The following is a 15,349-nucleotide window of genomic DNA, read 5'->3' as shown; positions in this document are numbered from 1 at the left end:
CCGGGCGGCCCAGGGCTGGGCCCGGGCCCTCGGATGTGCAGCGCTCCGCTGGGCGCCTTCCCGAGTCCCGGCCCGGACAGCACGCGCCGAGCGCCCAGCCGCCGCCCTCTCCCCTTTCCCCGCCCTCCCGCCCGCGCCTCTCCGCCCGCCTGCCCTCGTGGTCCCCGCGCTCCGCTGCCCTCGGGATGCACTCGCCCCGCAGCGCGCCAGCCTCCTGGGGTCAGGTGCTTCCCCCCGAGGTTCGAGTCCCCGCTGGCCCTGGACCCCTCGCGTCACTGCCCCAGGCGCCAACGTGCCACGTAAAGGCTCCACGCTCCGCTGCCGCGGGGCCGCACGCACCACGCGCCCGGTCTTGTGCTTCTCCCTGGAGGTCCGAGTGCGCCGTTGCCCTTGGGCCCCTCGTGCCACTGCGGGCCAGGGACTGCACGCGCCTTGCGGCGTCAACTTCTTAGGGACAGCACGTGCCGCGCCAGGTGCCTTTCCCTCCAAGTCCCTGTGCGCCACCAGCCCGGAGTCCGCGTGGCCCAGCTGCCAGCACCTCCAGCCGACGCGGGGCACTCGGACCGGGTCCTGGGGTCCCGAGCCGGCTGAGAGCGACGCCTCACCTCGGAACTGGTAGGAGTCGCGCCTTTGCTGGGGGTTGGTTTGGAGGGCTCTGCCCGAGAGAGGGCGCCACCGCAGAGCCGGCCTTTTAGGGTCGCTGGCCTCGCACCCCGTTTTCCTCTTTTCCTTCCAGTCTCTACCGCCCTTTCTCACCATCAGAGCACCCAGCAAGGCCGTGAAGAAACCCTGCCCTGAGCCCGGCCTGTGGCCTCCTCCTCAGGCGTGGGGAGCAGGCTCCGGAGCTGAGAGCGCTGCTCTTTCTGGGACTGCGTGAAGAGGAGTAGGGTTAGGGTGTCACGGCTCACCCGTGCCGCAGAGGCCACCGCCACAAGGAGCTGCCCCCAAGAACTCACTTTCTGTTGGGAGACAGGCTGAACCAGCAAAGCCGCTGAGGCGCAAGATGGGAGGCTGTGAGAAGGGCAGGGAGGAAGCCCGAGCAGGCGGTGGGGCTACAGAGTGAGGGGAGAGACCGCTTTAGCGAGACCTAGGGGGAGGCGACATTTACACTGAGCCCTGAGCAAGGAGAAGCAGCCCATCTTTGGAAGATCTGGGAAGAGAGCTTTCCAGGTAGGTGGAACCGCAAAGACAATGGCCCCGAAGCCCAGGAGAGAGAGGTGTGTTTGAGGAGCAGCAGGGACACTAGAGAGGAGTATTGGGGGGCGTGTAGGAAAGGAGGTCTGCCTGGCTGTGTGGGCTTTGGTGCTCAGGTGGTCCCTGGAGTGCACTTTGAGAAACACAGCTCTATGTGGTGGATCAGGCCCCTGCCTTCCTCTCCCTTCTGAAAATCGGCGTTTATATCTTTTTTCCTTGCATATTATCTGTCTCCCCACTAGCCATCAAGCTCCACCAGGGCCAGGATTGGGTGCTCTCCTCCTGGCATCTTCCACACTGTCTGGCACAGACAGACCAGGCTTCTGAAATAGTTGTTGGAGGGATGCTTAGGACAGTCCCATAGGATAGAGTTGATCCTCTCAGTGAGACATAGGCCTTGCTGAAGACCACAGGATAGAGATGGAGAGCGGGAGTTCTCAACCTTAGCGTGCATCAGAATCCACTGGAGGGCTTGTTAAAACTCAGGTGGTTTTAACAAGCGGTTTTGTTTCAGTGGGTTTGGGGTGGGGCCTTTCAAACAAGTTCCCTGCTGCTGCCGCTGCTGATGGGGTCGCTGCTGGTCTCACGCTTTGAGAACCTCTGATGTTGAAGACTTGAAACTCAACCCAGCTGGGTCTGACTTCAAAGTTCATGTGAGCTACCAGATCCACTGGGGTGGGAGGGTGGGGAGACTCAAGCCTTGCTTTCTGTTGTGTAGGATCAGCTGGGCCTTATGCGCCCCTCCGTGGAGGCGCTGTCCCCATCAGAACGCTGTGAGTCGGAGGCAGATGTTGGGGTGACCTGTGGACAGAGGACCCGAGACACTGGTGGAGACCATGGTAAGAACCATTCCTCCCTCCCACCCCCCATCCACCCCACAGGCACAGACTCGCTTGCTGGGCCCAGGAGTTAAATTACTGCCTGATCTTATCCCTGACTTGTGCTAAACTATGGCCAATAAAATTCTTTTAAATCCTTTTAAGGAATTCCCTTGGCAGTTCCTCCCTCCCTTTGGAGCCTTCCAGATTTTCAGCTCTTCTTTTTGTATCTTCATTTTCCTCCTGAGAAGCATTCCTTCCCAAGCTGTTGTGTGGAAATGGATGTTGATGATGCCTGGAGAGTTTCCTGAAAAGATGGAAATGACCTGTGTTTGCTGAGCACCTACTAGGTGCCAGGGAGGTTGCTGGGTGATTTGTGGATGTCAGAGGCACAAACTGGGCCAGTCGGTGGGCTCTGGCTCGCAGAGCTGCTTTATTTGGCCCTTCTGGGTTGACTTTTTTTTTTTTTTAATTTTGAATTAGTTGGCCAGCCTGTAAAAATCAGGAGATTTCACATAATTTGTTTTTCTTTTGAAACACTGCGAGGTCTGGCTGACATCCCCCATGAGAGCAGTGTGCTGGTGTTGGGTTGTGCCCTGCCCCCTTTGCCCATGGTTTGCCCCTCAGCCCTCATCATGTCCTTTAAGTTACCCCCAGATCCCTGGAAGCATGAGTTGCTATTGTCTCGTCTCAATAAATTGTCTAGGGCCACCCAGTAAATGGCAAAACTGGATCTGAATCCAGGCCTGGCTGACCTAAAAGCCCAAGCTTATCACTAAAAAACAAGGTGCTATTAGAACCAGGGGCAGGAGGAAGATGTGGCGTCTCTGGCCCCAAGGAAATACCTTAAAAGGGAGTTACAGTCTGCGGTTTAAGGGTATGCTTTCCTTCCCATTCATAACCCACTGTCAGTAAGTCATAAAGTTCTGGGTTGTTTCTCCATGGCAGAAAGGGTTACCCAGAGCTGTCCAAACTTTTTAATCCATCCTGCCTCTGGAGGTGAAAAGGCTAAGATTTACGAGACAATTGGTTAGAGTTAGGAGGCGGGTGTCTAGGAAGGGGGGTGGCGGGTGGAATTTTCTCCCTGAGCTCTCCTGGCAGGGGGTCGAGCTGGGTGTCCCCGGCACACAGCTTGTTGCAGGAAAAATGCTGCCCTGCAAGTTGGGGTGGGGATGGAGGTCGGGGTGGCATTCACCTGCCACCTCTCCCAGCACTCTGCCGCTTTTCTGTGCCTCAGACACCCCAAGCAAGCCACATCCTGGGAATTCCCTGGAAGGGAATTTTTGAAGTTTCCGGAGTGATTCTAAAGTGCAGAGGTTGAGGGAGTTCCCTGGCAGTCCAATGGTTAGGACTCCGCGCTCTCACTGCTGAGGGCCCAGGTTCAGTCCCTTGTCGGGGAGCTAAGATCCTGTCGTGATCTTCCTATAGGTTTCCACACAACCATTTCCTCCGCGTCTTAGTCAGTTGTCACTTCAGGGCTCCTAGTCTAGGCTGGGATCAGGGTGCAGTGGAGGAGGTTGAGGCACATGAGGGTACAACTTTAAGTCTTTGTTTTAAAAGTTGCTGTGTTGCTTATCATGGATTTGTTTTGCACTGGTTTTGTTTTTTAAAAAATATTGCATCCCAAAAAATAAATATTGCATCAAAATGCTACTTACCTTGATTACAGAGCATTTTAGCCTCCTTACATTTTGCTTCTCGGGCGAGTGTGCCTCACCTGCCTCACCCTAGTCCCAGCTCTGCTCCTAGTCTAGAGTGTCCTGGAATGGGAGTCAGGAGAGCTGAGCTCTGGTCCAGCCTGTGCCCCTAGACTTGCTGTGTGACTGGACACAAGTCCCCTAGGTGCCCTGAGCCTCTCAGCTGCACCATCTATCCAGGGAAGGGCTTCAAATAATAAGTTAGCTTATTTTAAATTTTTATAATACATTAATTCTAGAATGATCCGAGACACCTACTGGAGCTTTGATAGGTTGTGCATCTATCTCCTGGGGGCTTTGGGATGTTGTAAGCCTCGCTGACTCTGGTCTTTATGGGATGACACTGTCCTTTTCCCGACACCCCACGCAGGGTATTTCTCTGTACAAACACCAGGTCTTCATGGCTGCTGCGTGCAGTGAGCGCTGAGGCCTTTGCTCATTTTCCCTGAGGGAAATGTTCAGTTCTGGAAGTGTGGGCATGCACCCTATTCTTTGATGTCTTGCTTCTTGTTCTTTGGTTTCATTCAGTGGATCATGTGACACTCATTCATTGCGGACCTTCTATACGCCCAGCACGTAGAAGTCACATTTCTGGCTTTAGAAGAGCTTAGTTGTAGTGAAGGAGGATGCACGTAAGCAGATCGTGTGTTGAGCGAGGTCTGCACGGGGTAGAGGACTTCCAGCTAAGGCCACATCCAGGGAACTGGGCACTGTCCTTTCTCCTGGGAGGAGCCTGCATCCTTGGTGCTATCTCCAGGTGCCACCATCCCAGAGCAGTGTACAGTCACCTTCCTAGTAGAATCCTCTGGATAGAGATGCTGTGTGACATTTTGCATCCACACTTGAACAGGCAAAGCTCTGAGTTAGAGCTTTCAGTTCCTCCTCATTCCCCATCTCCCTCCATCCCTCCTCTGGACTGTGCTTTGTTCTTCAGTTTTTCCTGGTCCGACAGCACCCAAAACCCATTTCAAAGCCCACCTCCTTCTTTTAGCTTTCCTCCACAGCTCCAGCCCTCAGGGGGCTCTTTCCTTCACTCTTTTCCAAAGCCTTTATCAACTAATAGGCGCTCTGCCTGGAGCTTTATTAAGATCTGTCTCGAGTTCCTTGTGACTTCAGCCTAGCCAGGATTCTGATTCTTGCAGGGAGAGGGCAATTGCCCAACAGACAGTAACAGTTGGGAGGGCTCTGCCCCTCAAGTCAGTGGGTACAAACAGATGAATCTTGCTAGGACTTCCATATTTTAAAAATAATGAATTACGTGCCAGTATTTGAACATCAGGAGATCTCACATAAAAATCTGGATTGCTGGCTTCCCTGGAAAACTAAAAGATGCGCCAACTCTGGACCTGCCTTCCTCCCTGGCAAAAATTGGCTAGAGCTGGTAGCAGCTTTTTCCTTCAGATGGGACCTGGGTTCTCTAGTTTGCCACAGTCCTCACTACTCCTTGATGTCTAACGCTGGGCTCCCTTTACTCATCTGTTTTACCTTCCTGGCCCCTGTAGGCATTTGAGATTTTAACCCTTGCTTTCAAATGTCTTTTCCTCTCAGAGGAGGGACAGTTCATCAGAGCGCTGTGCACTGGCAGAGGCTTAGGAAGGCTCAGAGGGAGGCTGGGTGTCATTGCTAAAGAGCGTTGGGTTGATGGGGGAGGGGAGAGTCAGGAGGTTGTTTGCTATGAATGCAGGCTGTAGATTCTTAGTATCAGTGAGCTAAGATGGGCGTTAAACTTGACTGGTACTGTGTTGCTTTACCTGTACATATAGAGACATAGTTAACGTGACTACAAAACAATGTAAAAATTAAAGTAAACTAACTTATTGAGGGCACTTACTATGTGCCAGAAACTGTACTCAGATTTTTACATTGAATTCTCATAATAACCCTGTGTGGTCAGTACTATTGTTTCCCCCACTTTAGAGGCAAGGGAACGGGTAAGTAACTTGCTCAGGATGACACGGCCAGAAAACAGTGTCCACAGATGACCCTGGAACCTCGAGCTTAGCAGGACTGGAGGCGCCGGTAGATGATGGGTTTTAAAAATCACTGTCTTCTCTATGTTGCCTCCTTTCCTGGGATTGGAACCTGCAGGCCTTCTGCTGGGAGGCTGTCAGCTTTGAGGCTCCTTTCCCTGGCACAGGGTTGGAGTTAGCCAGCCCTGCAGGTCAGTTCCTGGAGGCTCTTTGATCTGGAGAAATGCAGGAGGATAAGGCTTTACCGAGAGGAGGATGGGGTGGGGGTGGGGCAGGGGCCCTGTCAGCCCAGCCCAGGTCCCCTCAGACAGCCCCTGGATCCCAGAAACGCAGGCCCCGCCAGCCGGCCCTGGGGCGTGAGCTCATTCCTCCAGTGTCCCCACATCTGAGGTCAGTGCCCCGTTGCACCGCTCTCTGCATCCATCTTTCTGCAGTGGAAGATTTTAGTGCCCTTGTCGTTACTTTGCATTGCTTCTGGGCTGCGTTCCCTCTTACTTCATTTTCATCTGAAATCCTGAGCTCACCCTCCTCGGAGCTGATGGGACCATTTATTTCCAAGGTTGCAGCCAGTCGGAGGGCGGCCGACAGCTAGGCGGAGTACTCTGTCTGGGTTTTTGCCACCTTGTTTTGTTCCTGTAGACAAGGATGGGAGACAGGAGAACGTCTTCATTTTGCAGCAGCAAAGCTGTCAGAGCCTTAGAGCCTCAGTGCGTATCCCCTTTGCCCCAGAGGACACTGCCTTGGTGGACTCTGTCCCTCGGTCTTTTATCCTTTCGGACTCAAAAGCTTGGGAGAGCACAGCATGGGCTTTGCAAGTGTCCAGTCAGATACTCCTGGGTTGTCATAGTTGCAAAGGCTCCGAGAGACCGTTTTCAGACCTTCTCTCAGTGTTCTGATAATGAAACAAAGCCCAGAGAGGGCAAGAGATTTGCGGAGATTGCACAGCAAGTTGAGTGGCAGAGCAAGACTGACAGGCTCCAGCTCTGTTACATTACACGAGCCGGCCTCTTCAGAATCTCAGGCCAAACCTCAGGAGGTCCCTTCCCTATGCACCAACCGTCTGGAAAGCTCTGCTGCCGGCCCTTCATGGGGCACTCCTATTCCTTCGGTTTGAGCTCAGATGTTTCTTCCTCAGAGAGACTGCCTCTGAGGTCTTCCTCTAGAGCAACCCCTCTCCCACACCACATTCTTTCACAGCCTCTATTTTCTTGTCCTCAAGAGCTCTGATCCTATCCCAGTTGATCTCCTATCAGAGTTTCATTGACATTTTTATTGTCTCTCCCACCAGAATGCAAGCTCCCTGGGGGCAGGGACCATGTCTGTTGTCTGTTTTATTTTCCACTCTCTCTCAAGCACCTGGCACACCAGGGGTGCTCCATAACTATATTTAGAACGAAGGAATAAACCTGTGCAGGTGGATTTCAGGGACTTCAACTGATCCTTAAACAAAGGAAACCGTTTTCCGGAAGTGATGAAGATTTAAACGTCTTTAAAGCAGAATCACTTTCATTTGCTTTAGGTTAAGATTTTATTTGTGGAAACAGAGTCCACTCCTAAAAATGCTTCAAGGGCATATATCTAGCCTCACTTTTATTGGTTCATTTGACACTATTTGCTCAGCTCCAGGTCTGTGCCACGCCCTGTGTAAGGTGCTGGGGGGTGCAGAGACAAGGAGAAGCCGGGATTCACCAGGATTCTTCTCAAACTGGCCTCCCCACAAAGGAGAAGCCACTGGTTCACGTGGTTGAAAAGTCAAGGGCTTGGTCTGCCTGACTCCAAAGCCCGTGTTCTTTAAAAGCTACTTAAATAATGATGGTGTAATTTACATAGGGTGAAATGCTGCAGATCCTAAGTGTGTGGTTTGATCAGTCTTGACAAATGCATGCACCTGCATAACTCACACACCTATCAAGGAACAGAGTTTCCATTACCCCACGTAGTTCCCTCCCCTTTCCTATCAGGCCCCCCTCCCCCAGACCTGCCATCCCAGAGGCCACCACTGTTCCCATTTCCTCCACTGTAGATTAGCTTTATGTCTTCCGGAATTCCGTGTGAATGGGGCCATACGGAGTGTATTCTTTTATGTCTGCCTTCTTTGGCTCAGCATAAAGTTCAGTGCTCAGCTTTGAACTTGGCGTGTTGCTGCAAATATCACTAGTTCGTTCTTTTTCATTCCTGAGTAGTGTTCTGTTGCATGGGTGCACCACGTTTTGTTGCTCTGTTCCCCTGTTGATGGACATTTGGGTGTTCCCAGTTAGGGACTTCTGTGGATAAAGCTATGAATGTTCTTGTACACATCTTTCTGTGGACATGTGCACCCATTTTTAGTAGATTCCTAGCAGTGAACTTGCTGGGTGAAAAATCCCACATCCTCATTTACAATGATAGACTACCTCCCTGTGCTAGGGTCTTCTGTCTGGAGGTGTGACCCGGTTGTGAACTGTGTGAAGGCCCAGTGTATTATTATTTGAGGCACTCTGCTTAGTAGCTCATCCACAGCCAGCTCTGATGAGTAGGTTGAGGGGTGAGTCTTTTTTGGATTGCTGGTTGTTTGGAGATAATCCTCCTGGGTGTCTTGTGTTTCTGCATGTCTTGTAAGCAGATTCACAAACTGTTTTCCTTTAGACCACATTTTAGAGGATGTTTGTGTTGGGAGAAGTTTTGGAAGATAGAGATAGTGTTTCTTTCCGGAGCAAAGGACAAGCATGTTTACTGTCCATTAGAAAAGATTTAGGTTTCCAAATCTTATTCCAACTTTTAAATTCCTTTTTAAAGAAAGGAAATTCTGACAAGGGCTATGCCATAGATGAAGCTTGAGGGCATTATGCCAAGTGAAATATGCCAGTCACACACACAAAAACCCAAATACTATGTGATTCCACTTATATGAGGTACCTGGAGTGGTCAAATCCATAGAGACAGAAAGAAGAATGTTTGTTGCCAGGGGGGTTGGGTGGCGAGTGAGTGGGGAGGTGTTTAAAGGGTATAGAGTTTTGGGAGATGGAGAAGTTCTGGATATCGGTTGCATAGCAATGAGAATATTAACACCACTAAATGTACACTAGGAAATGGTTAAGATGGTAAATTTTATGTTGCGCGTTTTTAATTTATTTTTGGCTGTGTTGGGTCTTCATTGTTGCGTGCAGGCTTTTCTCTAGTTGTGGTGAGCGGGGGCTACTCTTCTTTGCGGTGCGCGGGCTTCTCATTGCGGTGGCTTCTCCTTGCGGAGCACGGGCTCTAGGCGCGCAGGCTTCAGTAGTTATGGCGCGTGGGCTTCAGTAGTTGTGGCGCGCAGGCTCAGTAGTTGTGGCGCACGGGCTTAGTTGCTCCGCGGCATGTGGGATCTTCGCAGACCAGGGCTCGACCCCGTGTCCCCTGCATTGGCAGGAGGATGCCTAACCACTGCGCCACCAGGGAAGTCCATATGTTGCATGTTTTAAACACACACAGACACACATGGACGAAAGATGTGGGTTTCCTAAGCTCAGGGTTCTTCTCCTGTAATGCAACTCACCGTATGTCTTTGCACTACCCAGTGGGAGCTGGGGCTTGGGGAACTCATATGAGAAAATGTTGATCCTCTAGCTTGCAAGTAGGGCCAATCTCAGAACCTTCACAGTTCTTGACAAAAGTGATCTCTGTATTTTTTTCCTTGGGGCACTTTTGACAACAGTAAGTATAGTTCAAAACTTATCTTTAAAAATCTTGAAGTCCTTGTCTACGCCCTCTTGTTCACAGCTTTATTTCCAGGGGCTTGCACAGTGTACAGTGATACATAGAAAAGGCTTAATAAATATTTGTAGAATGAATGACTGGATGGCTGAGTGAATGAACGCGTGTTGCCTCGATCCCATCATCTCTTCCTCAACAAGGGAACTTCGGGAATAGATGGCCTGGCTAATTGTCACAGCTGTTTGGAGGCCAGCTCCTGGGGAGCCGCCTCTGCTTTGTGCCAGGCTGGCTGTCATCTTCCCCCCCATCACCTCCCCTGAGCTTCTCCCACACAAATGCTGCTGAGAGCACTTCAAGGGGGACAAAGCCCCACCTTTCTTGCTCTGCCAGGTGTTTGCCTGTGATGGTCAAGTATTGCCCTCTCTGTGTTACAGAAGAGGAAACAGAGGCTCACCAAAGTAAAGGTCTCATGTAACTGCCCTGCGCTTGGCCACTGGCTGGCCAGTCTCAGATGGGTCCAGGTGCTGGGACTTTTGCCTCCTTGTACTACTAGCAGCCCTCTGGACATCAGGGGGGTGGGATGGGGGTGGAACTTAGAAGTATCTTGGGCTGTTGACAAGAGGGTCGGCCCACCTGTTAGTGCTCGACAGAGTCCTGGTTTTAGGTGGGCATCATCCTGCTGGGGGATCCCTGGGGGCTTCTGGGCAGCTGCCAGAGGAAGGCCCTTGTGTGACTCTGAACAGCCCCGGGGGTTATTTAACTGGTGGCTGGTGGTCTGCAGGGGTGGGCTTGGCTTTCATGGCTCTCTTGATACTGACTCACATCCTAATCTTGGTCCTCCCAAGTCTGGTCCCTCAGTCTCCCAGTCTAGTCAAGTCCCCTCCAGCCACCCCTGGAATGGAGGGCTCCGGCAATTTCTCTGCTCTCTTTCCAGACCCTTATTATGGAGCACACTTAATGTTCATTCCCCTGGGGCCTCCCATTTAGTTTCAAGAGCTTCCTTTTGAACTAAGAAAAAAAAAGGAACCTTATCAATTTCTCCTTTTATTTCCTCTGAAACAGTTTTAATTCTCTTTCACACAGTGCGGATCCTTCTGACTTATTGGGGCAGAGTCTTGGATGGGAAGGATGGGCAGAGAAGGCAACAAAAACATAAAGACATATTTCCAGAGAGTCTGTTGTGGCATTTAGAAATTGTAGGGTGGGTTTGGGGTAGAATGGGGCTCCCAGGTTAATGCTTTCTCATCACTTCAGCTTACATGCCTGGTCAAGTTACTGAATATTTATTAAGCATCTACCGTATGCCAAACGCTTTGTTGACTCATGGACCCTGAATGCTTAAAAGCTATGCTTTCTTAGGGGTAGAGCGGTAGCTCTTGCTTTTAATTTCATAGGGACTGAAATGAAAAACCTTTCGGGGGAAAAGAAAAAAAACATTAGCTGTCAGCAGTAGTAGCAGTTTGTGCATTCATCGGTCCACTCATTTACTCATCTTGAAACAAACATTTATTGAGCACCTGCTATGATCCAAGCCTTCTACTGGCTCTTGGGGATATGGCTTTGGCCATGACAGGTAAGATCTCTGTCTCCATGCATTTTAAATATTAGTGTGAGGGAGAGGCAGTACATAATAAACAAATACATATGGAATGATAGATAATGGTAAACGAAGGGCAGCAAAGTAAAATGGTGAGGGTTCAAGAGCAGTGGGGGCAGCTCTGGGAAAGCCATGTCCGGGGCTGAGTGCACTCCGCTCACTCAGTATCACTCCTTGCGGAGCATAGGGCTGAGCCGCAGATCCTTTGTCCATAGCGTCTGTCCCTTGTGTTCCTTCTCTGCAAGTCAGGAACTTGCCGTGCTGAACCATTGTCACCCTCGCCCCCTTCTCTTTGGCTCCTGCCCCACCTGCATTCTCCTAAATCCAGTACATCCACTAGTGCCCTGGGCCACCCCTTGCTCATCTGCTCCAGCTGCCCCTGCCGTGGCTCCAACACACCAGGCGTCTGGAACATTCTTCTTCCCCAAGCTATCTGCACAGCTTGATCATTTACTTGTTTTTAGGTCTTTGCTCAAAGGTCAGTGACCTTCATGGTGAAGTCTTTCCTGGTCACTCTATTCAAAAGTACAGTCACCCCATCCCTACTCCTAGACCTCTCCATTCTCTATCCTGTTTCCTTTTCCTCCTTAGCTTTTGATTTGACATACTGTAGATTTTGATCATCTGGGATGAGGGAGGAAGCATTACCGGAATCCGAGGGAGAATGGAGACGGAGAGCTGTCTGGAGAGAACCAATGACCTGCAGTTGAGGGACCAGGCAGCCTGATGAACTCGTCCTCTCCTCACTCCCTCTGGTCTTGGCCAGGCCCAATCAGAAGATGGAGGCGGGTACCTGTCAGCCTCTAAGGGCACAGAGAAGGGTGGAGAAAGTGATCTGGAGGCAAGTGGCCTTCAAACTCTTGTTTGGAGCCCTAGGCTTTTATTAAAGAGTTTGGGGGCCATCACAGTGGGCAAGGGTTGACCCAGTGGACTGGACCTTGGTCAGGCCAGCAACATTTCCACCAGTATGAGTGTGGAGAATTACAAGGCCTGAATTTGAACTTCAGCTCTCCCACTGACCCGGTATGTGATTTTGGACAAATCACTGTGCCCTCGGCCTCATCTGTTAAATGCAGCTAAAAATCCCTGCTCTGCATCCCCTTCTGGATGGTTGTGAAGTTTCCGTGAGGTTCAAGATGTGGAAATGCTTTGCAAATGGCAGAGTCTTGAACAAATTTGTTGCTTTCATTTCAGCCACCAGCACATTGCCTGCGTTGACTTGGGAATTCCAAATCTAGATGCAAAATGGGTTACCTGTCACCGTGAGGACCTGGGAATGACAGAAGTTTTTAGCACAACCGATTCACTTCAATTGGTTTCTGATGGAAAAATCCACAAAATTCTTAAACTCCCAGGTGTGGGTAGTAGTTCTGTTACCCATCAGTATGCAGGATACCCAGTTTTTGCTGGGGACCTGTAGACAAGATCTTGACTCCAGCTTTTAATAAATGCTTCAGGCAGTGATCAGTTTATTTCCCTCCTCCCTCCCTCCCTCCAGCCAAAGGGAGCACCTCTCCGGGGGTGAGGGAAGGTGGCAGGGTGTGGTATGCCAAGCAGCAGGAAGAGTGTAGGGAAAACTGCCCTCCCTCTTTCTTTGTTCCGGGACTCACATGCCAGGCTGTAGCAGCTAGGAGACACCCCACAGCCGGAGCCCTATGATTCCTGCTCCAAGGAGAGCAGAGAACATTGCTGTGGTTGCCAAGGCATTGAGATGCAGAGGGCGTGGCTCTTCAGCAATCTGGACCACTAGCCCAGCGTGAAGTTGGCTGGTGGGCACTACACGGCTAATTGCTGTGATTTGGCATTCAGTGCTGGGTACAGGCATTGTACCAAGCGCCAGGGTTAGAGGCAGTTCTCAGTCAGCCACCGCTGCCTGCTGTCAGTCTCCGGCTTTGATAATGATAATCGTGTTTGTTGCTGAGGGTGGGGAAAGAGGCCCTCTTTTTCTCCCTTTGTCAGCTTACTGAATCCATCCTCGTTTCCAGCGATGGGGTCTCATGGCTCAGCGGCCCGAACTCTAGCCTGGGCAAGGGAAATTTGAGTATTCGTCTCAGCTCTGTTACTCCCTCATTCCATCTTTGGGCAAGTTACTTCCTTTTCTGGCCCTCAGTTTATCTCTTAGTAAAATGAGGGTGTTGTACTGTGATATGTAAAGTTCCTTCCAGTTCGAATACCTTGTGTTTCTAGGCACGGTTTCTCAGCCCAGGCACTGCAGGGCGCCTCGTGTTACTGTGCCTTGCCGTATTGCACTTCACGGGTATTGCGTCTTTTGCAAATCGAAGGTTTGAGGCCACCCTGTACCGAGCACGTGTATCGGCTCCACTTTTCCAGTAGCACCTTTTCACCTCATGTCTCTGGGTCGCATGTTGGTTATTCTAGCCACCTTTCAAACTTTTTCATTTCTATTGTATTTGTTATGGTGATTGGTGATCAGTGATCTTTGATGTTGCTACTGTTAATTGTTTTGGGGCATCACAAACCCTGCCCACATAAGATGAGGAACTTAATCGATAAATGTTGTGCATTCTGACTGCTCCACCGACTGGCTGTGCCCCTCATCTCTCCCTCTGTCCAGCCTCTCTATTCCCTGAGACACAACAACATTGAAATCAGGCCAGTTAATAATCCTACGATGACTTCCAACTGTTCAAGTGAAAGGAATCGTTGCGTGATTCTCACTTTAAATCAAAAACTAGATATGATGAAGCTTAGTGAGGAAGGCCTGTCACAAGCTGAGATAGGCCAAAAGCTAGGCCTCTTGTGACTAACAGTTGGCCAAGTTGTGAATTCAAAGGAAAAGTTCTCGAAGGAAATTAAAAGTGCGACTTCAGTGAACACATGATAATAGGATGAAACAGACTTACTGCTGATATGGAGGAAGTTGTAGTGGTCTGGATGGAAGACGAAACGAGCCACAATATTCCCTCAAACCAAAATCGAATCCACAGCCAAGGCCCTAACTCTCTTCCGTTCTGTGAAGGCTGAGAGAGATGAGGAAGCTGCAGAAGAAAATTTTGAAGCCAGCAGAGGTTGGTTCATGAGGTTTAGGGAAAGAAGCCATTTCCATAACAGAAAAGTGCAAGGCGAAGCAGCAAGTGCTGATGGAGAAGCTGCAGCAAGTTACCCAGAAGGTCCAGCTCCGATAATTCATGAAGGTGGCTACGCTAAACAACAGATTTTCAATAGAAAGAAAACAGCCTTCTACTGGAAGAAGATGCCATCTAGGAATTTCATAGCTAGAGAGGAGAAGTCAGTGCCTGGTTTCACATCTTCAGAGGACAGGCTGACTCTCTTGTTAGGGACTAATGCAGCTGGTGACTGTAAGCTGAAGCCGGTGCTCATTTACCATTCTGAAAATCCCGGGGCTTTTAAGAATTATGCTAAATCTACTCTGTCTGTGCTCTAGAAATGGAACAACGAAGCCTGGATGACAGCACATCTGTTTACAGCATGGTTGAGTGAGTATTTTAAGCCCACTGTTGAGACCCACTGCTCAAGAAAAAAGATTCCTTTCAGAATATTGCTGCTCATTGACAATGTACCTGGTCACCCCAGAGCTCTGCTGGAGATGCACAATGAGATTTATGTTGTTTTCATGCCTGCTAACACAACATCCATTCTGCAGCTGATGGAGCAAGGAGTAATTTTGACTTTGATGTCTGATTCTTCAAGAAATATACTTCATAAGGCTATAGCTGCCACAGATAAGTGATTCCTCTGATGGATCTGGACAAAGTCAATTGAAAACCTTCTGGAAAGGATTTATCATTCTAGATGCCATGAAGAACAAGGGGTCAATAGAGTCTGTCATACAGAGTGAAGTAAGTCAGGAAGAGAAAAACAAATACCGTATGCTAACACATATATATGGAATCTAAAAAAAAAAAAATGGTTCTGAAGAACCTAGGGGCAGGACAGGAATAAAGACACAGATGTAGAGGATGGACTTGAGGACACGGGGAGTGGGAAGGGTAATCTGGGACGAAGTGAGAGAGTGGCATGGACATGTCTACACTACCAAATGTAAAATAGATAGCTAGTGGGAAGCAGCCACATAGCACAGGGAGATCAGCTTGGTGCTTTGTGACCACCTAGAGGGGTGGGATAGGGAGGGTGGGAGGGAGGGAGATGCAAGAGGGAGGGGATATGGGGATATATGTATGCATATAGCTTATTCACTTTGTTATACAACAGCAACTAACACAACAATGTGAAGCAATTATACTCCAATAAAGATGTTAACAATAAATAAATAAAAATTAAAAATAAAAAAAGAACAAGGGGTCTGTAAGGTCGGATCTTAACAAACGGCACCACGAAACAGAGGAAAGCTTCAAGTGAGCTTTATTAGGGAGCGCTCCCGGGCAAGGTTCACTGGTCCGAGAGAAAGGGGCCAGAGAA

General features: G+C 49.9%; 1 long non-coding RNA gene across 1 annotated transcript in view; it reads left to right on the top strand.

Moving 5' to 3' along the window:
* Positions 1-5: 5 nt before the first annotated feature.
* The window catches only part of LOC113609586 (uncharacterized), an 80,954-nt gene continuing 65,610 nt past the window's right edge, over positions 6-15,349 (top strand). The window contains exons 1-2 of the long non-coding RNA XR_003428711.1: positions 6-615; positions 1,913-2,033. This is a non-coding gene — a long non-coding RNA (uncharacterized LOC113609586). The remainder of the gene's footprint in view (positions 616-1,912; positions 2,034-15,349) is intronic.

This window comes from Aethalodelphis obliquidens, unplaced genomic scaffold (genome assembly GCF_003676395.1).
Source record: "Aethalodelphis obliquidens isolate GAN/ISIS:26980383/991018 unplaced genomic scaffold, ASM367639v1 scaffold57, whole genome shotgun sequence".
Classification (NCBI taxonomy): domain Eukaryota; kingdom Metazoa; phylum Chordata; class Mammalia; order Artiodactyla; family Delphinidae; genus Aethalodelphis; species Aethalodelphis obliquidens.
This window is presented reverse-complemented; position numbering and strand designations above follow the sequence as displayed.